The 21,747-nt window shown below is 56.7% G+C and overlaps 1 pseudogene across 1 annotated transcript in view; it reads left to right on the forward strand.

Moving 5' to 3' along the window:
* Window positions 1–15,867, forward strand: part of LOC148138462 (immunoglobulin superfamily member 8-like) — a 28,458-nt pseudogene extending 12,591 nt beyond the window's left edge. The window contains exons 2-6 of the transcript XR_015753933.1: window positions 909–1,280; window positions 9,049–9,477; window positions 13,220–13,627; window positions 15,130–15,260; window positions 15,383–15,867. The product of XR_015753933.1 is annotated as an immunoglobulin superfamily member 8-like (transcript). The remainder of the gene's footprint in view (window positions 1–908; window positions 1,281–9,048; window positions 9,478–13,219; window positions 13,628–15,129; window positions 15,261–15,382) is intronic.
* The last annotated feature ends 5,880 nt before the right edge of the window (window positions 15,868–21,747 follow it).

Genomic DNA, 21,747 nt, shown 5'->3' on the forward strand with positions numbered 1-21,747 from the left:
TGAGAAGTGGCAGATGGAGTTTAATTCAGATAAATGTAAGGTGCTGCAGTTTGGGAAAGCAAATCTTAGCAGGACTTATACACTTCATGGTAATGTCCTAGGGAGTGTTGCTGAACAAAGAGACCTTGGAGTGCAGGTTCATAGCTCCTTGAAAGTGGAGTCGCAGGTAGATAGGATAGTGAAGGCGGCGTTTGGTATGCTTTCCTTTATTGGTCAGAGTATTGAGTACAGGAGTTGGGAGGTCATGTTGTGGCTGTACCAGACATTGGTTAGGCCACTGTTGGAATATTGCGTGCAATTCTGGTCTCCTTCCTATCGGAAAGATGTTGTGAAACTTGAAAGGGTTCAGAAAGGATTTACAAGGATGTTGCCAGGGTTGGAGGATTTGAGCTACAGGGAGAGGCTGAACAGGCTGGGGCTGTTTTCCCTGGAGCGTCGGAGGCTGAGGGGTGACCTTATAGAGGTTTATAAAATTATGAGGGTCATGGATAGGGTAAATCGACAAAGTCTTTTCCCTGGGGTGGGGGGAGTCCAGAACTAGAGGGGCATAGGTTTAGGGTGAAAGGGGAAAGATATAAAAGAGACCTAAGGGGCAACTTTTTCACCCAGAGGGTGGTACGTGTATGGAATGAGCTGCCAGAGGATGTGGTGGGGGCTGGTACAATTGCAACATTTAAGAGGCATTTAGATGGGTATATGAATAGGAAGGGTTTGGAGGGATATGGGCCGGGTGCTGGCAGGTGGGACTAGATTGGGTTGGGATATCTGGTCGGCATGGACGGGTTGGACTGAAGGGTCTGTTTCCATGCTGGACATCTCTATGACGCTATGACTCGAGGTCAGAGGTCAGATGGCCGCCCTCCAGCCTCTCCACGTGTCAACCCCAGCTGCTCCTGTCATCCCAACAGGAACATTGAGTATCCGGGTGGTACAGGTCCCCAGAGGGCCGCTCTACAGGGTGGAGGGGACCCACGTGTTCATCCCGTGCAACGTGACACAGGCCGAGGGCACCGACAGATTGGTTTTCCGGTGGGATTTCGTCAACGCGGAGATGGAGACGGGCACGCCGATCGCTGTGGTCAGCACCCAGGACAGCGGGTACCCTGATGCCAGGTACCAGCCCCGCGTCAAAGCCGGAGAGATCTACATTCACAGGCTGTCACGCAGCTCCGCTCAACTGCACCTTACACACCTGCAGAGGGGCGACCAGGGGCAGTACAAGTGCAAAGTGGGCACCAAGACACAGCTCGCCTCACAGAGTGCCACGGTTGAGCTGAAAGGTTGGCATTGAGAACCGAGCAGAAATGGGGTTGGCGTGCATTGTGAGTGGGAGTGAATGGGAAGGGGTTTGGGACCATTCGGATTGTGTGCGGTGGGAGTGAATGGGAAGGGTGTTTGGGTCCATTGGGATTGTGTGGAGTGGGAGTGAATGGGAAGGGGTTTGGGACCATTGGGATTGTGTGCAGTGGGAGTGAATGGGAAGGGGTTTGGGTCCATTGGGATTGTGTGGAGTGGGAGTGAATGGGAAGGTGTTTGGGACCATTGGGATTGTGTACGGTGGGAGTGAATGGGAAGGGGATTGGGTCAATTGGGATTGTGTGGATTGGGAGTGAACGGGAAGGGGTTTGTGTCCATTGGGATTGTGTGCGGTGGGAGTGAATGGGAAGGGGTTTGGGTCCATTGGGATTGTGTACAGTGGGAGTGAATGGGAAGGGGTTTGGGACCATTGGGATTGTGTACGGTGGGAGTGAATGGGAAGGGGATTGGGTCCATTGGGATTGTGTGCAGTGGGAGTGAATGGGAAGGGGTTTGGGTCCATTGGGATTGTGTGCGGTGGGAGTGAATGGGAAGGGGTTTGGGTCCATTGGGATTGTGTGCGGTGGGAGTGAATGGGAAGGGGTTTGGGTCCATTGGGATTGTGTGCAGTGGGAGTGAATGGGAAGGGGTTTGGGTCCATTGGGATTGTGTGCAGTGGGAGTGAATGGGAAGGGGTTTGGGTCCATTGGGATTGTGTGCGGTGGGAGTGAATGGGAAGGGGTTTGGGTCCATTGGGATTGTGTGCAGTGGCAGTGAATGGAATGGGGTTTGGGTCCATTGGGATTGTGGGCAGTGGGAGTGAATGGGAAGGGGTTTGGGTCCATTGGGATTGTGTACAGTGGGAGTGAATGGGAAGGGGTTTGGGTCCATTGGGATTGTGTGCGGTGGGAGTGAATGGGAAGGGGTTTGGGTCCATTGGGATTGTGTGCGGTGGGAGTGAATGGGAAGGGGTTTGGGTCCATTGGGATTGTGTACAGTGGGAGTGAATGGGAAGGGGTTTGGGTCCATTGGGATTGTGTGCGGTGGGAGTGAATGGGAAGGGGTTTGGGTCCATTGGGATTGTGTGCAGTGGCAGTGAATGGGATGGGGTTTGGCTCCATTGGGATTGTGTGCAGTGGGAGTGAATGGGAAGGGGTTTGGGTCCATTGGGATTGTGGGCAGTGGGAGTGAATGGGAAGGGGTTTGGGTCCATTGGGATTGTGTACAGTGGGAGTGAATGGGAAGGGGTTTGGGTCCATTGGGATTGTGTGCGGTGGGAGTGAATGGGAAGGGGTTTGGGTCCATTGGGATTGTGGGCAGTGGGAGTGAATGGGAAGGGGTTTGGGTCCATTGGGATTGTGTGCAGTGGCAGTGAATGGGATGGGGTTTGGGTCCATTGGGATTGTGTGCAGTGGGAGTGAATGGGAAGGGGTTTGGGTCCATTGGGATTGTGGGCAGTGAGAGTGAATGGGAAGGGGTTTGGGTCCATTGGGATTGTGTACAGTGGGAGTGAATGGGAAGGGGTTTGGGTCCATTGGGATTGAGTGCGGTGGGAGTGAATGGGAAGGGGTTTGGGTCCATTGGGATTGTGTGCGGTCGGAGTGAATGGGAAGGGATTTGGGTCCATTGGGATTGTGTGCAGTGGGAGTGAATGGGAAGGGGTTTGGGTCCATTGGGATTGTGTGGAGTGGGAGTGAATGGGAAGGGGTTTGGGTCCATTGGGATTGTGTGCAGTGGGAGTGAATGGGAAGGGGTTTGGGTCCATTGGGATTGTGGGCAGTGGGAGTGAGTGGGAAGGGGTTTGGATCCATTGGGATTGTGTGCGATGGGAGTGAATGGGAAGGGGATTGGGTCCATTGGGATTGTGTGCGGTGGGAGTGAATGGTAAGGGGTTTGTGTCCATTGGGATTGTGTGCAGTGGGAGTGAATGGGAAGGGGTTTGGGTCCATTGGGATTGTGTGCAGTGGGAGTGAATGGGAAGGGGTTTGGGTCCATTGGGATTGTGTGCAGTGGGAGTGAATGGGAAGGGGTTTGGGTCCATTGGGATTGTGTGCAGTGGGTGTGAATGGGAAGGGGTTTGGGTCCATTGGGATTGTGTGCGGTGGGGGTGAATGGGAAGGGGTTTGGGTCCATTGGGATTGTGTGCGGTGGGGGTGAATGGGAAGGGGTTTGGGTCCATTGGGATTGTGTGCAGTGGGAGTGAATGGGAAGGGGTTTGGGTCCATTGGGATTGTGTACGGTGGGAGTGAATGGGAAGCGGTTTGGGTCCATTGAGATTGTGTGCGGTGGGAGTGAATGGGAAGGGGTTTGGGTCCATTGGGATTGTGTGCGGTGGGAGTGAATGGGAAGGGGTTTGGGACCATTGGGATTGTGTGCGGTGGGGGTGAATGGGAAGGGGTTTGTGTCCATTGGGATTGTGTGCGGTGGGAGTGAATGGAAAGGGGTTTGTGTCCATTGGGATTGTGTGCAGTGGGAGTGAATGGGAAGGGGTTTGGGTCCATTGGGATTGTGTGCAGTGGGAGTGAATGGGAAAGGGTTTGGGTCCATTGGGATTGAGTGCAGTGGGAGTGAATGGGACGGGGTTTGGGTCCATTGGGATTGTGTGCGGTGGGAGTGAATGGGAAGGGGTTTGGGACCATTGGGATTGTGTGCAGTGGGAGTGAATGGGAAGGAGTTTGGGTCCATTGGGATTGTGTGCAGTGGGAGTGAATGGGAAGGGGTTTGGGTCCATTGGGATTGTGTGCAGTGGGAGTGAATGGGAAGGGGTTTGGGTCCATTGGGATTGTGTACAGTGGAAGTGAATGGGAAGGGGTTTGGGTCCATTGGGATTGTGTGCAGTGGGAGTGAATGGGAAGGGGTTTGTGTCCATTGGGATTGTGGGCAGTGGGAGTGAATGGGAAGGGGTTTGGGTCCATTGGGATTGTGTGCAGTGGGAGTGAATGGGAAGGGGTTTGGGTCCATTGGGATTGTGTACGGTGGGAGTGAATGGGAAGGGGTTTGGGTCCATTGGGATTGTGTGCGGTGGGAGTGAATGGGAAGGGGTTTGGGTCCATTGGGATTGTGTGCGGTGGGAGTGAATGGGAAGGGGTTTGGGTCCATTGGGATTGTGTGCAGTGGGAGTGAATGGGAAGGGGTTTGGGTCCATTGGGATTGTGTGCGGTGGGAGTGAAAGGGAAGGGGTTTGGGTCCATTGGGATTGTGTGCGGTGGGGGTGAACGGGAAGGGGTTTGGGTCCATTGGGATTGTGTGCGGTGGGGGTGAACGGGAAGGGGTTTGGGTCCATTGGGATTGTGTGCGGTGGGGGTGAACGGGAAGGGGTTTGGGTCCATTGGGATTGTGTACGGTGGGAGTGAACGGGAAGGGGTTTGGGTCCATTGGGATTGTGTACAGTGGGAGTGAACGGGAAGGGGTTTGGGTCCATTGGGATTGTGTACAGTGGGAGTGAACGGGAAGGGGTTTGTGTCCATTGGGATTGTGTGCGGTGGGAGTGAATGGGAAGGGGCTTGTGTCCATTGGGATTGTGTGCGGTGGGAGTGAATGGGAAGGGGTTTGGGTCCATTGGGATTGTGGGCAGTGGGAGTGAATGGGAAGGGGATTGGGACCATTGGGATTGTGTGCAGTGGGAGTGAATGGGAAGGGGTTTGGGTCCATTGGGATTGTGTGCAGTGGGAGTGAATGGGAAGGGGTTTGGGTCCATTGGGATTGTGTACAGTGGGAGTGAATGGGAAGGGGTTTGGGTCCATTGGGATTGTGTGCGGTGGGAGTGAATGGGAAGGGGTTTGGATCCATTGGGATTGTGTGCAGTGGGAGTGAATGGGAAGGGGTTTGTGTCCATTGGGATTGTGTGCAGTGGGAGTGAATGGGAAGGGGTTTGGGTCCATTGGGATTGTGTGCAGTGGGAGTGAATGGGAAGGGGTTTGGGTCCATTGGGATTGTGTGCAGTGGGAGTGAGTGGGAAGGGGTTTGTGTCCATTGGGATTGTGTACAGTGGGAGTGAATGGGAAGGGGTTTGGGTCCATTGGGATTGTGTAGAGTGGGAGTGAATGGGAAGGGGTTTGGGTCCATTGGGATTGTGTGCGGTGGGAGTGAATGGGAAGGGGTTTGGGTCCATTGGGATTGTGTGCGGTGGGAGTGAATGGGAAGGGGTTTGGGTCCATTGGGATTGTGTGCGGTGGGAGTGAATGGGAAGGGGTTTGGGTCCATTGGGATTGTGTGCGGTGGGAGTGAATGGGAAGGGGTTTGGGTCCATTGGGATTGTGTGCGGTGGGAGTGAATGGGAAGGGGTTTGGGTCCATTGGGATTGTGTGCGGTGGGAGTGAATGGGAAGGGGTTTGGGTCCATTGGGATTGTGTGCAGTGGGAGTGAATGTGAAGGGATTTGGGTCCATTGGGATTGTGTGCGGTGGGAGCGAATGGGAAGGGGTTTGGGTCCATTGGGATTGTGTGCAGTGGGAGTGAATGGGAAGGGGTCTGGGTCCTTTGGGATTGTGTGCGGTGGGAGTGAACGGGAAGGGGTTTGGGTCCATTGGGATTGTGTGCGGTGGGAGTGAATGGGAAGGGGTTTGGGTCCATTGGGATTGTGTGCGGTGGGAGTGAATGGGAAGGGGTTTGGGTCCATTGGGATTGTGTGCAGTGGGAGTGAATGGGAAGGGGTCTGGGTCCTTTGGGATTGTGTGCAGTGGGAGTGAATGGGAAGGGGTTTGTGTCCATTGGGATTGTGTGCAGTGGGAGTGAATGGGAAGGGGTTTGGGTCCATTGGGATTGTGTGCAGTGGGAGTGAATGGGAAGGGGTTTGGGTCCATTGGGATTGTGTGCGGTGGGAGTGAATGGGAAGGGGTTTGGGTCCATTGGGATTGTGTGCAGTGGGAGTGAATGGGAAGGGGTCTGGGTCCTTTGGGATTGTGTGCAGTGGGAGTGAATGGGAAGGGGTTTGTGTCCATTGGGATTGTGTGCAGTGGGAGTGAATGGGAAGGGGTTTGGGTCCATTGGGATTGTGTGCAGTGGGAGTGAATGGGAAGGGGTTTGGGTCCATTGGGATTGTGTGCAGTGGGAGTGAATGGGAAGGGGTTTGTGTCCATTGGGATTGTGTACAGTGGGAGTGAATGGGAAGGGGTTTGGGTCCATTGGGATTGTGTAGAGTGGGAGTGAATGGGAAGGGGTTTGGGTCCATTGGGATTGTGTGCGGTGGGAGTGAATGGGAAGGGGTTTGGGTCCATTGGGATTGTGTGCGGTGGGAGTGAATGGGAAGGGGTTTGGGTCCATTGGGATTGTGTGCGGTGGGAGTGAATGGGAAGGGGTTTGGGTCCATTGGGATTGTGTGCGGTGGGAGTGAATGGGAAGGGGTTTGGGTCCATTGGGATTGTGTGCGGTGGGAGTGAATGGGAAGGGGTTTGGGTCCATTGGGATTGTGTGCGGTGGGAGTGAATGGGAAGGGGTTTGGGTCCATTGGGATTGTGTGCAGTGGGAGTGAATGTGAAGGGATTTGGGTCCATTGGGATTGTGTGCAGTGGGAGTGAATGGGAAGGGGTTTGGGTCCATTGGGATTGTGTGCGGTGGGAGTGAATGGGAAGGGGTTTGGGTCCATTGGGATTGTGGGCAGTGGGAGTGAATGGGAAGGGGTTTGGGTCCATTGGGATTGTGTGCGGTGGGAGTGAATGGGAAGGGGTTTGGGTCCATTGGGATTGTGTGCGGTGGGAGTGAATGGGAAGGGGTTTGGGTCCATTGGGATTGTGTGCGGTGACAATATGGTAATCCAATCCCCCTTTCTGTTTCTTGTCTTTATTCCTGTGCTGTTGTTCCTGTATTTCTTTGACCCTTATTTGTTTGTCTCTCTCTCTCTCTCTCTCTCTCTCTCCTTTCCTGTTTCTCCTTCTGCAATCCGCTCTCTCTCCATCCATCCCTCTTACTCTCTCTCCCTTCCACTCGATGTCGCTCACTCTCCCTCTCACTGTGTCTCGCTATGCTTTTCTTATATCTTCCTGCATCTCCCTCTTACTCTGTTTTCTGTCTCTCCTCTCTCTCTCCCCCACGGTCTGCCTCCATCTTGCTCTCACTCTCTCTCACCCTCCCTCCCCCTCTCCCTGCCCCCCTCTCTCTCTTTTCCTCCCTCTCTTCTCCCCTTCCGCCTTCCTCTTTGTCCCCTCCCCCTCTCTCTCCCACTATCTCCCTCCCCTTACTCCCTCCCCTTCCCCCCTCCCCACTCCCCTTCCCCCCCTCACTCCTCTTCCACCCTCTTCTCTCCCCCTCAACCTCCCCCTCATTCTCTTTTCCTCCTGTTCCTCCCTTCTCTTCACTTCCTCCTCTCTCTCTCCGGTCTACCTCTCCTCACATCCTCCCCTACCCCCTCTCCCCTTCCCCCTCACCCTCCCACCACACCCCCCTATAGGGGGCGGCCCGCGGGGGCGCCCGATCTCTCCGTTCACTACTCCTCACACTCTACTCTCCCTCCCACTCCCTCCCCCTCCCCCTCCCGTCTCTGCTCCCTCCCTCCCCTTCCCCTCCCATTCCCCTTCTCTCCTTCCATCCCTCCCCTTCTCCTCACCCTCTCCCCTCACCCCTTCCCACTTCCCCACTCACCTCCCTCCATCCCTGCACCATTTCCCTCCCCTCTCCTCTCACCTCCCTCCCCCTGCCTCCCCCTCACACTCCATCTCCCCGCACCCCCCACTCCCCTCCCTCTCTCACCCTTCTCTCCCCGTCTCCTCTCTCCCCCCCACCTCCTCTATCCTCTCTCCCCTCCCTCCCTCCCCGTCACCTCCCCTCTCCTCTCCCACCCTCTCCCTCCCCCTACCCATTCTCCTCACCCCTCCTCCCTCCCCCTTCGCATCCACTCCATCCCTCCTCCTCTCCCCATCCCCCTCCACCCCTTCCCACCTCCCCCTCCCCTCCATCCCTGCTCCCGCACCTTCCCTCTCCCCACACGCTCACTCCCCCTCACACTGCCCCACTCCCTCTCTCCCCGTCCCCCTCTCTCCCACCCTCCCCATTCCCTTCCCCTTCCCCCTCCCCCTCCCTCCCTCACACTCCCCCTCCCCCTCTCCCTCTCCCCTCCATCTCTCTCTCTCTCTCTCTCCTTCTCCCCTCCCTCCCTCACACTCCCGCTCTCCCCTCTCCCTCTCCCCTCCATCTCTCTCCCTCTCCCTACCTCCCTCACACTCCCGCTCTCCCCTACCCCTCTCCCCTACATCTCTCTCCCTCTCTCCCCTCCCTCCCTCACACTCCCGCTCTCCCCACCCTCCCTCCACCTCTCCCCACCCGGCTCGACCTCTCCACTACAAACGTCCCTGTTCCCCCCTCCACTCCATCCCTCCTCCTCTCCCCATCCCCCTCACCCCTTCCCACTCCCCCTCCCCTCCATCCCTGCACCCGCGCCTTCCCTCTCCCCACACGCTCCCTCCCCCCTCACACTGCCCCACTCCCCTCTCTCCCACCCTCCCCATTCCCTTCCCCCTCCCCCTCCCTCACCCTCCCACTCCCCACTCTCCCTCTCCCCTCCCTCACCCTCCCACTCCCCCCTCCCCTCTCCCCTCTCCCTCTCCCCTCCCTCACACTCCCACTCCCTACTCCCCCTCTCCCCTCCATCTCTCTCCCTCTCTCCCCTCCCTCCCTCACACTCCCCCTCTCCCCACCCTCCCTCCACCTCTCCCCACCCGCTCCACCCTCTCCACTACAAACGTCCCTGTTCCCCCTTCCCTCCACTCCATCCCTGCCCTTCCCTCTCCTCCCCGTCTCCCTCCACCCTCCCTCCGCCCAGTCCTCCCGGACACCCTCCACCTGTCCCCGGCCCTCGGGGGAGGGGGGGACCCTGGTCCTGCGCAGAGGGCGAGCGCCTGGGCCTGCGATGCCGGGCCGAGACGCTCACGGTGCCCCACACCCACCTCGCGCTGGCCTTCCGGGTCAACCGGAGCGCGGCCGGGGAGCTGGACACGGTCATCGGAGTGGGGCCCGAGCTGAGGGTGGACAGCCCGGGCGCCGGGCCGTACTGGCCCGCTTCCTCCGCGGCCAGGTGGGCCTGGAAAAGGTCAAAGGTGACTCCTACCGCCTCAGGGTCGACCATGTCAAGCCGCAGGACACAGGGCTTTACCTCTGCACGGCCAGGGAATGGATCCAGGACCCGGACGGAGGCTGGCGGAGATTATCGAAAAGACCATTTCCCTGGCGGAGCTCACCGTCCAACCCAACGGTGAGCGGAGGGGTGGGGGGGGGGGGGATTTACCTCCCTCTCCAATCCTTCAGGGCAATTGGGAAGAGGAGTGAGGGGGAGAGTGGGATTAGACTGGGTGGGATATTAAAGGGAGTGGGGAGTGAGGGAGAGTGGGATTAGACTGGGTGGGATATTAAAGGGAGTGGGGAGTGAGGGGGAGAGTGGGATTAGACTGGGTGGGATATTAAAGGGAGTGGGGAGTGAGGGGGAGAGTGGGATTAGACTGGGTGGGATATTAAAGGGAAGTGGGGAGTGAGGGGGGAGAGTGGGATTAGACTGGGTGGGATATTAAAGGGAGCGGGGAGTGAGGGGGAGAGTGGGATTACACTGGGTGGGATATTAAAGGGAGCGGGAGTGAGGGGGGAGAGTGGGATTAGACTGGGTGGGATATTAAAGGGAGCGGGGAGTGAGGGGGGAGAGTGCGATTAGACTGGGTGGGATATTAAAGGGAGGGGGAGAGTGAGGGGGGAGAGTGGGGTTAGACTGGGTGGGATATTAAAGGGAAGTGGGGAGTGAGGGGGAGAGTGGGATTAGACTGGGTGGGATATTAAAGGGAGCGGGGAGTGAGGGGGAGAGTGGGATTAGACTGCGTGGGATATTAAAGGGAGGGGGAGAGTGAGGGGGGAGAGTGGGGTTAGACTGGGTGGGATATTAAAGGGAGCGGGGAGTGAGGGGGGAGAGTGCGATTAGACTGGGTGGGATATTAAAGGGAGGGGGAGAGTGAGGGGGAGAGTGGGGTTAGACTGGGTGGGATATTAAAGGGAAGTTGGGGAGTGAGGGGGGAGAGTGGGATTACACTGGGTGGGATATTAAAGGGAGCGGGGAGTGAGGGGGGAGAGTGGGATTAGACTGGGTGGGATATTAAAGGGAGCGGGGAGTGAGGGGGGAGAGTGGGATTAGACTGGGTGGGATATTAAAGGGAGTGGGGAGTGAGGGGGGAGAGTGGGATTAGGCTGGGTGGGATATTAAAGGGAGCGGGGAGTGAGGGGGGAGAGTGGGATTAGACTGGGTGGGATATTAAAGGGAGCGGGGAGTGAGGGGGGAGAGTGGGATTAGACTGGGTGGGATATTAAAGGGATCGGGGAGTGAGGGGGAGAGTGGGATTAGACTGGGTGGGATATTAAAGGGAGCGGGGAGTGAGGGGGGAGAGTGGGATTAGACTGGGTGGGATATTAAAGAGAGCGGGGAGTGAGGGGGAGAGTGGGATTAGACTGGGTGGGATATTAAAGAGAGTGGGGAGTGAGGGGGAGAGTGGGATTAGACTGGGTGGGATATTAAAGGAGTGAGCGGGGAGAGTGGGATTAGACTGGGTGGGATATTAAAGGGAGTGGGGAGTGAGGGGGGAGAGTGGGATTAGACTGGGTGTGATACTAAAGGGAGCGGGGAGTGAGGGGGGAGAGTGGGATTAGACTGGGTGGGATATTAAAGGAGCGGGGAGTGAGGGGGGAGAGTGGGATTAGACTGGGTGGGATATTAAAGGGAGCGGGGAGTGAGGGGGGAGAGTGGGATTAGACTGGGTGGGATATTAAGAGAGCGGGGAGTGAGGGGGAGAGTGGGATTAGACTGGGTGGGATATTAAAGAGAGTGGGGAGTGAGGGGGAGAGTGGGATTAGACTGGGTGGGATATTAAAGGGAGTGAGCGGGGAGAGTGGGATTAGACTGGGTGGGATATTAAAGGGAGTGGGGAGTGAGGGGGGAGAGTGGGAATTAGACTGGGTGTGATACTAAAGGGAGCGGGGAGTGAGGGGGGAGAGTGGGATTAGACTGGGTGGGATATTAAAGGAGCGGGGAGTGAGGGGGGAGATTGGGATTAGACTGGGTGGGATATTAAAGGGAGCGGGAGTGAGGGGGGAGAGTGGGATTAGACTGGGTGGGATATTAAAGGGAGTGGGGAGTGAGGGGGGAGAGTCAGATTAGACTGGGTGGGATATTAAAGGGAGCGGGGAGTGAGGGGGGAGAGTGGGATTAGACTGGGTGGGATATTAAAGGGAGCGGGGAGTGAGGGGGGAGAGTGGGGTTAGACTGGGTGGGATATTAAAGTGGTCGGGGAGTGAGGGGGGAGAGTGGGATTAGACTGGGTGGGATATTAAAGGGAGCGGGGGAGTGAGGGGGGAGAGTGGGATTAGACTGGGTGGGATATTAAAGGGGGTGGGGAGTGAGGGGGAGAGTGGGATTAGACTGGGTGGGATATTGAAGGGAGTGGGGAGTGAGGGGGGAGAGTGGGATTAGACTGGGTGGGATATTAAAGGGAGCGGGGAGTGAGGGGGGAGAGTGGGATTAGACTGGGTGGGATATTAAAGGGAGTGGGGAGTGAGGGGGGAGAGTGGGATTAGACTGGGTGGGATATTGAAGGGAGTGGGGAGTGAGGGGGGAGAGTGGGATTAGACTGGGTGGGATATTAAAGGGAGCGGGGAGTGAGGGGGGAGAGTGGGATTAGACTGGGTGGGATATTAAAGGGAGTGGGGAGTGAGGGGTGAGAGTGCGATTAGACTGGGTGGGATATTAAAGGGAGTAGGGAGTGAGGGGGAGAGTGGGATTAGACTGGGTGGGATATTAAAGGGAGTGGGGAGTGAGGGGGGAGAGTGGGATTAGACTGGGTGGGATATTAAAGGGAGCGGGGAGTGAGGGGGAGAGTGGGATTAGACTGGGTGGGATATTAAAGAGAGCGGGGAGTGAGGGGGAGAGTGGGATTAGACTGGGTGGGATATTAAGGGAGTGGGGAGTGAGGGGTGAGAGTGCGATTAGACTGGGTGGGATATTAAAGGGAGTAGGGAGTGAGGGGGAGAGTGGGATTAGACTGGGTGGGATATTAAAGAGAGCGGGGAGTGAGGGGGAGAGTGGGATTAGACTGGGTGGGATATTAAAGGGAGCGGGGAGTGAGGGGGGAGAGTGGGATTAGACTGGGTGGGATATTAAAGGGAATGGGGAGTGAGGGGGGAGAGTGGATTAGACTGGGTGGGATATTAAAGGGAGCGGGGAGTGAGGGGGAGAGTGGGATTAGACTGGGTGGGATATTAAAGGGAGTGCGGAGTAAGGGGGAGAGTGGGATTAGACTGGGTGGGATATTAAAGGAGCGGGGAGTGAGGGGGGAGAGTGGGATTAGACTGGGTGGGATATTAAAGGGAGTGAGGGGTGAGGGGGGAGAGTGGGATTAGACTGCGTGGGATATTAAAGGGAGTGGGGAGTGAGGGGGGAGAGTGGGATTAGACTGGGTGGGATATTAAAGGGAGTGGGGAGTGAGGGGGAGAGTGGGATTAGACTGGGTGGGATATTAAAGGGAGTGAGGGGTGAGGGGGGGAGAGTGGGATTAGACTGCGTGGGATATTAAAGGGAGTGGGGGAGTGAGGGGGGAGAGTGGGATTAGACTGCGTGGGATATTAAAGGGAGTGGGGAGTGAGGGGGAGAGTGGGATTAGACTGGGTGGGATATTAAAGGGAGTGGGGAGTGAGGGGGGAGAGTGGGATTAGACTGGGTGGGATATTAAAGGGAGTGGGGAGTGCGGGGGAGAGTGGGATTAGTCTGGGTTGGATATTAAAGGGAGCGGGGAGTGAGGGGGGAGAGTGGGATTAGACTGGGTGGGATATTAAAGGTAGTGGGGAGTGAGGGGGGAGAGTGGGATAAGACTGGGTGGGATATTAAAGGGAGCGGGGTGTGAGGGGCGGGAGATTGGGGTGCCAGTGGGATCTTCCTGTGCCTGATCTGTGCTCTGCTCCGCCCGCAGACATGAGACTGGGTGCAGTGGCATCCCTCGCCCCTTCCAAGTTTTACCGGGGGGACACGGTGGAGCTGCACTGCAACGTGACTCTGGGAGTGGGGCTCGGTGAGGAGGAGGAGGAGCCGCGGCTGGCGGTGGGTTGGTGGGGCCAGGCCGAGGAGCCCCTGGCGATGGTGGACCATCGCGGCGTCTCCGTGCCCACGGCCTGGCAGGGCCGCACTCCCGCCGGGAGTGAGCTCAGCTCCGACCGTCCCGCTGCCCTCTGCTTCCGCCTCCGAGTCCACCGAGCGTCGAAGGGCGACGAGGGGCCGTACCGCTGCCAGGTCACCAGCTGGGGGCGCCGGCGAGGCACCAGCCCCTACCTCCTGGCCAGCGCCCAATCGCAGCCCGTCACCCTCTTCCTCTACCTCTCCCGTGAGTATGGGGGTGAGGGGGGGCGGGGGGTGGGTGCGTGGGTGAGGGCTCCCTAATATTGGGGTCAGGTGTGAAGGGTCGCACAGTTTGGGGGGGGGGAAGGGTCGTCTGGGTCTCACAGTTTGAGGGGGAATGGGGTGAGGGGTTGCACAGTTTGAGGGGGAATGGGGTGAGGGGTTGCACAGTTTGAGGGGGAATGGGGTGAGGGGTTGCACAGTTTGAGGGGCTGAGGGGTCACACAGTTTGAGGGGGAATGGGGTGAGGGGTTGCACAGTTTGAGGGGCTGAGGGGTCCCACAGTTTGAGGGGGAATGGGGTGAGGGGTCTCACAGTTTGAGGGGGTGAGGGGTCCCACAGTTTGAGTGGGAATGGGGTGAGGGGTTGCACAGTTTGAGGGGGAATGGGGTGAGGGGTTGCACAGTTTGAGGGGCTGAGGGGTCCCACAGTTTGAGGGGGAATGGGGTGAGGGGTCGCACAGTTTGAGGGGGAATGGGGTGAGGGGTCCCACAGTTTGAGTGGGAATGGGGTGAGGGGTTGCACAGTTTGAGGGGGAATGGGGTGAGGGGTTGCACAGTTTGAGGGGCTGAGGGGTCACACAGTTTGAGGGGGAATGGGGTGAGGGGTTGCACAGTTTGAGGGGGAATGGGGTGAGGGGTTGCACAGTTTGAGGGGCTGAGGGGTCCCACAGTTTGAGGGGGAATGGGGTGAGGTGTCTCACAGTTTGAGGGGGTGAGGGGTCCCACAGTTTGAGGGGGAATGGGGTGAGGGGTCGCACAGTTTGAGGGGGTGAGGGGTCCCACAGTTTGAGGGGGAATGGGGTGAGGGGTCGCACAGTTTGAGGGGGAATGGGGTGAGGGGTCCCACAGTTTGAGGGGGAATGGGGGTGAGGGGTCTCACAGTTTGAGGGGGAGGGGTCCCACAGTTTGAGGGGGAATGGGGTGAGGGGTCTCACAGTTTGAGGGGGTGAGGGGTCCCACAGTTTGAGGGGGAATGGGGTGAGGGGTCTCACAGTTTGAGGGGGTGAGGGGTCCCACAGTTTGAGGGGGAATGGGGTGAGGGGTCGCACAGTTTGAGGGGGTGAGGGGTCCCACAGTTTGAGGGGGAATGGGGTGAGGGGTCGCACAGTTTGAGGGGGAATGGGGTGAGGGGTCCCACAGTTTGAGGGGGAATGGGGTGAGGGGTCGCACAGTTTGAGGGGGAATGGGGTGAGGAGTCCCACAGTTTGAGGGGGAATGGGGTGAGGGGTCTCACAGTATGAGGGGGGAAGAGGGTGAGGAGTCTCACAGTTTGAGGGGAAGGGGGTGAGGGGTCCCAGTTTGGGGGGTGATCGGATGAGGGATCCCACAGTTTTGGTGTTGAGGGCAGAGGGGTCCCACAGTTAGGGGGGGGGGGGGGAGACAGTGGAGGGAGGGATCCCACCGTTAGGTGTGGAGGGGGGGGGGTTGGCAGAGGGCTGGAGGATGAGGGCGACGTGCTGACCACTGCGCACTGCATTGTTCGTAGCCTCCGACACCCTCCTGATCCCACTGTCGGTGGGCGCAGCCCTGTCTCTCTCTGTCGCCATTGCCATCATCGCCACGGTGACCTGCTGCTTCCTCCGGAGACTCGCCAAGCGCTGACGGCTCCGACCGGGGGTGAGTGATCGAGCCCGCGGCTTCACCGGCACAGCAAGATCCCAATTCCAAAACCTCCCCCACCCCCCCCACCCCCCCCCCACAGTCCACTGACCTTCTCCCGACTCTGCATCTCTCCTCAGAGCTCCACGTCACGGGCCTGACTGGCTGGAGCGCCAGGAAGACAACCGAAGACCTGAAACTCCCACCCTCCAGCAAGCTGAGCCTCTTGGGATAGGCCAACGTTCGGCAAAACCCCGACGTTCCCAAACTCCGCCTCGTCCTGGCCATCCACCGGGCAACGTTGCAAAATATTGAACCCCCTCCCCGTCACCAACAGGGTGACTTGGAAAATGCAACCGCAAAATAGTGTCACCCCCAAAAAAACACACCGACACCGTTGAAGGTCTGACTCTCTGGAACGCGCCAAACTCCTGGATCTCAATAACCCCAACATCGACCGTGTTACCCCGGAAACATACACTTTCCCCAAAATCGCTTATACACCAACTTCCCCCCAACCAAAGCACGGACAACTACCCAACAAGATATCGCAAAACTTTTGCCCCGTACCCAACCAGATCACCCAAAATCACTGACCCCCATCCCCAAACCAGATCCCCCAAAATCACTGACACCTATCCCAAACCAGATCCCCCAAAATCACTGACCCCCATCCCCAAACCAGATCCCCCAAAATCACTGACCCCCATCCCCAAACCAGATCCCCCAAAATCACTGACACCTATCCCAAACCAGATCCCCCAAAATCACTGACCCCCATCCCTAAACCAGATCCCACCAAAATCACTGACCCCCATCCCCAAACCAGATCCCCCGAAATCACTGACCCCATCCCAACCATATCCCCCAAAATCACTGACCCCCATCCCCAAACCAGATCCCCCAAAATCACTGACACCCATTCCTAAACCAGATCCCCCAAAATCACAGAGCCCCATCCCAACCATATCCACCAAAATCACTGATCCCATCCCCAAACCATATCCCCCCAAAATCACTGACTCCCATCTCAAACCAGATGCCCCAAAATCACTGACCAACATCCCCAAACCAGATACCTCAAAATCACTGACACCCATCCCAACCATATCCCCCAAAATCACTGACCCCATCCCCAAACCAGATACCCCCCAAAATCACTGACCCCATTCCCAAACCAGATCCCCCCAAAATCACTGACCACCATCCCCAAACCAGATACCCCAAAATCACTGACCCCCATCCCAACCATATCCCCCAAAATCACTGACCCCCATCCCCAAACCAGATCCCCCCAAAATCACTGACCCCCATCCCCAAACCATATCCCCCAAAATCACTGACCCCCATCCCCAAACCATATCCCCCAAAATCACGGACCCCCATCCCCAAACCAGATCCCCCAAAATCACTGACCCCCATCCCCAAACCAGATCCCCCAAAATCACGGACCCCCATCCCCAAACCAGATCCCCCAAAATCACTGACCCCCATCCCCAAACCAGATCCCCCAAAATCACTGACCCCTATCCCAAACCATATCCCCCAAAATCACTGACCCCCATCCCCAAACCAGATCCCCCCAAAATCACTGACCCCCATCCCCAAACCAGATCCCCCAAAATCACTGACCCCCATCCCCAAACCATATCCCCCAAAATCACTGACTCCCATCCCAACCATATCCCCCAAAATCACTGACCCCCATCCCCAAATCAGATCCCCGTCAAAATCACTGACCCCCATCCCCAAACCATATCGCCCAAAATCACTGACCACCATCCCCAAACCAGATACCCCAAAATCACTGACCCCCATCCCCAAACCAGATCCCCCAAAATCACTGACCCCTATCCCAAACCATATCCCCCAAAATCACTGACCCCCATCCCCAAACCAGATCCCCCCAAAATCACTGACCCCCATCCCCAAACCAGATCCCCCAAAATCACTGACCCCCATCCCCAAACCATATCCCCCAAAATCACTGACCCCCATCCCCAAACCATATCCCCCAAAATCACGGACCCCCATCCCCAAACCAGATCCCCCAAAATCACTGACCCCCATCCCCAAACCAGATCCCCCCAAAATCACTGACCCCCATCCCCAAACCAGATCCCCCAAAATCACTGACCCCATTCCCAAACCAGATCCCCCCAAAATCACTGACCACCATCCCCAAACCAGATACCCCAAAATCACTGACCCCCATCCCAACCATATCCCCCAAAATCACTGACCCCCATCCCCAAACCAGATCCCCCCAAAATCACTGACCCCCATCCCCAAACCATATCCCCCAAAATCACTGACCCCCATCCCCAAACCATATCCCCCAAAATCACGGACCCCCATCCCCAAACCAGATCCCCCAAAATCACTGACCCCCATCCCCAAACCAGATCCCCCAAAATCACGGACCCCCATCCCCAAACCAGATCCCCCAAAATCACTGACCCCCATCCCCAAACCAGATCCCCCAAAATCACTGACCCCTATCCCAAACCATATCCCCCAAAATCACTGACCCCCATCCCCAAACCAGATCCCCCCAAAATCACTGACCCCCATCCCCAAACCAGATCCCCCAAAATCACTGACCCCCATCCCCAAACCATATCCCCCAAAATCACTGACTCCCATCCCAACCATATCCCCCAAAATCACTGACCCCCATCCCCAAATCAGATCCCCGTCAAAATCACTGACCCCCATCCCCAAACCATATCGCCCAAAATCACTGACCACCATCCCCAAACCAGATACCCCAAAATCACTGACCCCCATCCCCAAACCAGATCCCCCAAAATCACTGACCCCTATCCCAAACCATATCCCCCAAAATCACTGACCCCCATCCCCAAACCAGATCCCCCCAAAATCACTGACCCCCATCCCCAAACCAGATCCCCCAAAATCACTGACCCCCATCCCCAAACCATATCCCCCAAAATCACTGACCCCCATCCCCAAACCATATCCCCCAAAATCACGGACCCCCATCCCCAAACCAGATCCCCCAAAATCACTGACCCCCATCCCCAAACCAGATCCCCCCAAAATCACTGACCCCCATCCCCAAACCATATCCCCTAAAATCACTGACCCCCATCCCCAAACCAGATCCCCCCAAAATCACTGACCCCCATCCCCAAACCATATCCCCCAAAATCACGGACCCCCATCCCCAAACCAGATCCCCCAAAATCACTGACACCTATCCCAAACCAGATCCCCCAAAATCACTGACCCCCATCCCCAAACCAGATCCCCCAAAATCACTGACCCCCATCCCCAAACCATATCCCCCAAAATCACTGACCCCCATCCCCAAACCAGATCCCCCGAAATCACTGATCCCATCCCCAAACCAGATCCCCAAATTCACTGACCCCCATCCCCAAACCAGATCCCCCGAAATCACTGACCCCTTCCCCAAACCAGATCCCCAAATTCACTGACCCCCATCCCCAAACCAGATCCCCCAAAATTACTGAGCCCCATCCCAACCATATCCCCCAAAATCACTGACCCCCATCCCCAAACCATATCCCCCAAAATCACTGACCCCCTTCCCCAAACCATATCCCCCAAAATCACTGACCCCCATCCCCAAACCAGATTCCCCAAATTCACTGACCCCCATCCCCAAACCAGATCCCCCAAAATCACTGACCCCCATCCCCAAACCAGATCCCCCCAAAACACTGACTCCCATCCCAAACCATATCTCCCAAAATCACTGACCCCCATCCCCAAACCAGATCCCCCAAATTCACTGACCCACATCCCCAAACCAGATCCCCCAAAATCACTGACCCCCATCCCCAAACCAGATCCCCCAAAATCACTGGCCCCCCTCCCCAAACCAGATCCCCCCAAAACACTGACCCCCATCCCCAAACCATATCTCCCAAATTCACTGACCCCATCCCCAAACCAGATCCCCCAAATTCACTGACCCCCATCCCCAAACCAGATCCCCCCAAAATCACTGACCCCCATCCCCAAACCAGATCCCCTCAAAATCACTGACCACCACCCCCAAACCAGATCCCCCAAAATCACTGACCCCCATCCCCAAAACATATCCTCCAAAATCACTGACCCCCATCCCCAAACCATATCCCCCCAAAATCTCTGACCCCATCCCCAAACCAGATCCCCCAAAATCATTGACCCCTCATCCCCAAACCAGATCCCCCAAAATCACTGACCCCCATCCCCAAACCATATCTCCCAAAATCTCTGACCCCCATCCCCACACCAGATCCCGCAAAATCACTGACCCCCATCCCCAAACCATATCTCCCAAAATCACTGACTCCCATCCCCAAAACATATCCCCCCCAAATCACTGACCCCCATCCGCAAACCATGTCCCCCCAAAATCTCTGACCCCCATCCCCAAACCAGATCCCCCAAAATCACTGACCCCCATCCCCAAACCATATCCCCCCAAAATCTCTGACCCCCATCCCCAAACCAGATTCCTCAAAATCACTGACCCCTATCCCAAACCAGATTCCCCAAAATCACTGACCCCTATCCCAAACCATGTCCCCCAAATTCACTCACCCCCATCCCCAAACCAGATCCCCCAAAATCACTGACCCCCATCCCCAAACCAGATCCCCCAAAATCACTGATCCCCATCCCCAAACCAGATCCCCCAAAATCACTGACCCCCATCCCCAAACCAGATCCCCCAAATTCACTGACCCCCATCCCCAAACCATATCCCCCCAAAATTACTGACCCCCAACCCCAAACCAGATCCCCCAAAATCACTGACCCCCATCCCCAAACCAGATCCCCCAAAATCACTGGCCCCCATCCCCAAACCATATCCCCACAAAATCACTGACCCCCATCCCCAAACAAGATCCCCCAAAATCACTGACCCCCATCCCCAAACCATATCCCCCCAAAATCACTGACCCCCATCCCCAAACCATATCCCCCCAAAATCACTGACCCCCATCCCCAAACCAGATTCCCCAAAATCACTGACCCCCATCCCCAAACCAGATCCCCCAAAATCACTGACCCCTATCCCCAAACCAGATACCCCAAAATCACTGACCCCCAACCCCAAACCATATCCCCACAAAATCACTGACCCCCGTCCCCAAACCTGATCTCCCAAAATCACTGACCCCCATCCCCAAACCAGATCCCCCAAAATCACTGACCCCCATCCCCAAACCATATCCCCCCAAAATCACTGACCCCCATCCCCAAACCAGATCCCCCAAAATCACTGACCCCCATCCCCAAACCAGATCCCCCAGAATCACTGACCCCCATCCCCAAACCAGATCCCCCAAAATCACTGACCCCCATCCCCAAACCAGATCCCCCAAAATCACTGACCCCCATCCCCAAACCAGATCCCCCAAAATCATTGACCCCTCATCCCCAAACCAGATCCCCCAAAATCACTGACCCCATCCCCAAACCATATCTCCCAAAATCTCTGACCCCCATCCCCAAACCTGATCCCCCAAATTCACTGACCCCCATCCCCAAACCATATCTCCCAAAATCACTGACTCCCATCCCCAAAACATATCCCCCCCAAATCACTGACCCCCATCCCCAAATCATGCCCCGCCAAAATCTCTGACCCCCATCCCCAAACCAGATCCCCCAAAATCTCTGACCCCCATCCCCAAACCAGATCCCCCAAAATCACTGACCCCTATCCCAAACCATATCCCCCAAAATCACTGACCCCCATCCCCAACCATATCCCCCAAAATCACTGACCCCCATCCCCAAACCAGATCCCCCAAAATCACTGACCACCATCCCCAAACCATATCCCCCAAAATCACTGACCCCCATCCCCAAACCAGATCCACCAAAATCACTGACCCCCATCCCCAAACCAGATCCCCCAAATTCACTGACCCCCATCCCCAAACCAGATCCCCCAAAATCACTGACCCCCATCCCCAAACCAGATCCCCCAAAATCACTGACCCCCATCCCCAAACCATATCCCCCCAAAATCACTGACCCCCATCCCCAAACCAGATCCCCCAAAATCACTGACCCCCATCCCCAAACATATCCCCCCAAAATCACTGACCCCATCCCCAAACCATATCCCCCCAAAATCACTGACCCCCATCCCTAAACCAGATCCCCCAAAATCACTGACCCCCATCCCCAAACCATATCCCCCAAAATCACTGACCCCCATCCCCAAACCAGATCCCCCAAAATCACTGACCCCCATCCCCAAACCAGATCCCCCAAATTCACTGACCCCCATCCCCAAACCAGATCCCCCAAAATCACTGGCCCCCCTCCCCAAACCAGATCCCCCAAAATCACTGACCCCCATCCCCAAACCATATCCCCCCAAAATCACTGACCCCCATCCCCAAACCAGATCCCCCAAAATCACTGACCCCCATCCCCAAACCATATCCCCCCAAAATCACTGACCCCCATCCCCAAACCATATCCCCCCAAAATCACTGACCCCCAT

Source organism: Chiloscyllium plagiosum, unplaced genomic scaffold, assembly GCF_037043375.1.
Source record: "Chiloscyllium plagiosum isolate Xiang-an unplaced genomic scaffold, Cpla_swu_hap1 HiC_scaffold_40, whole genome shotgun sequence".
Lineage (NCBI taxonomy): Eukaryota > Metazoa > Chordata > Chondrichthyes > Orectolobiformes > Hemiscylliidae > Chiloscyllium > Chiloscyllium plagiosum.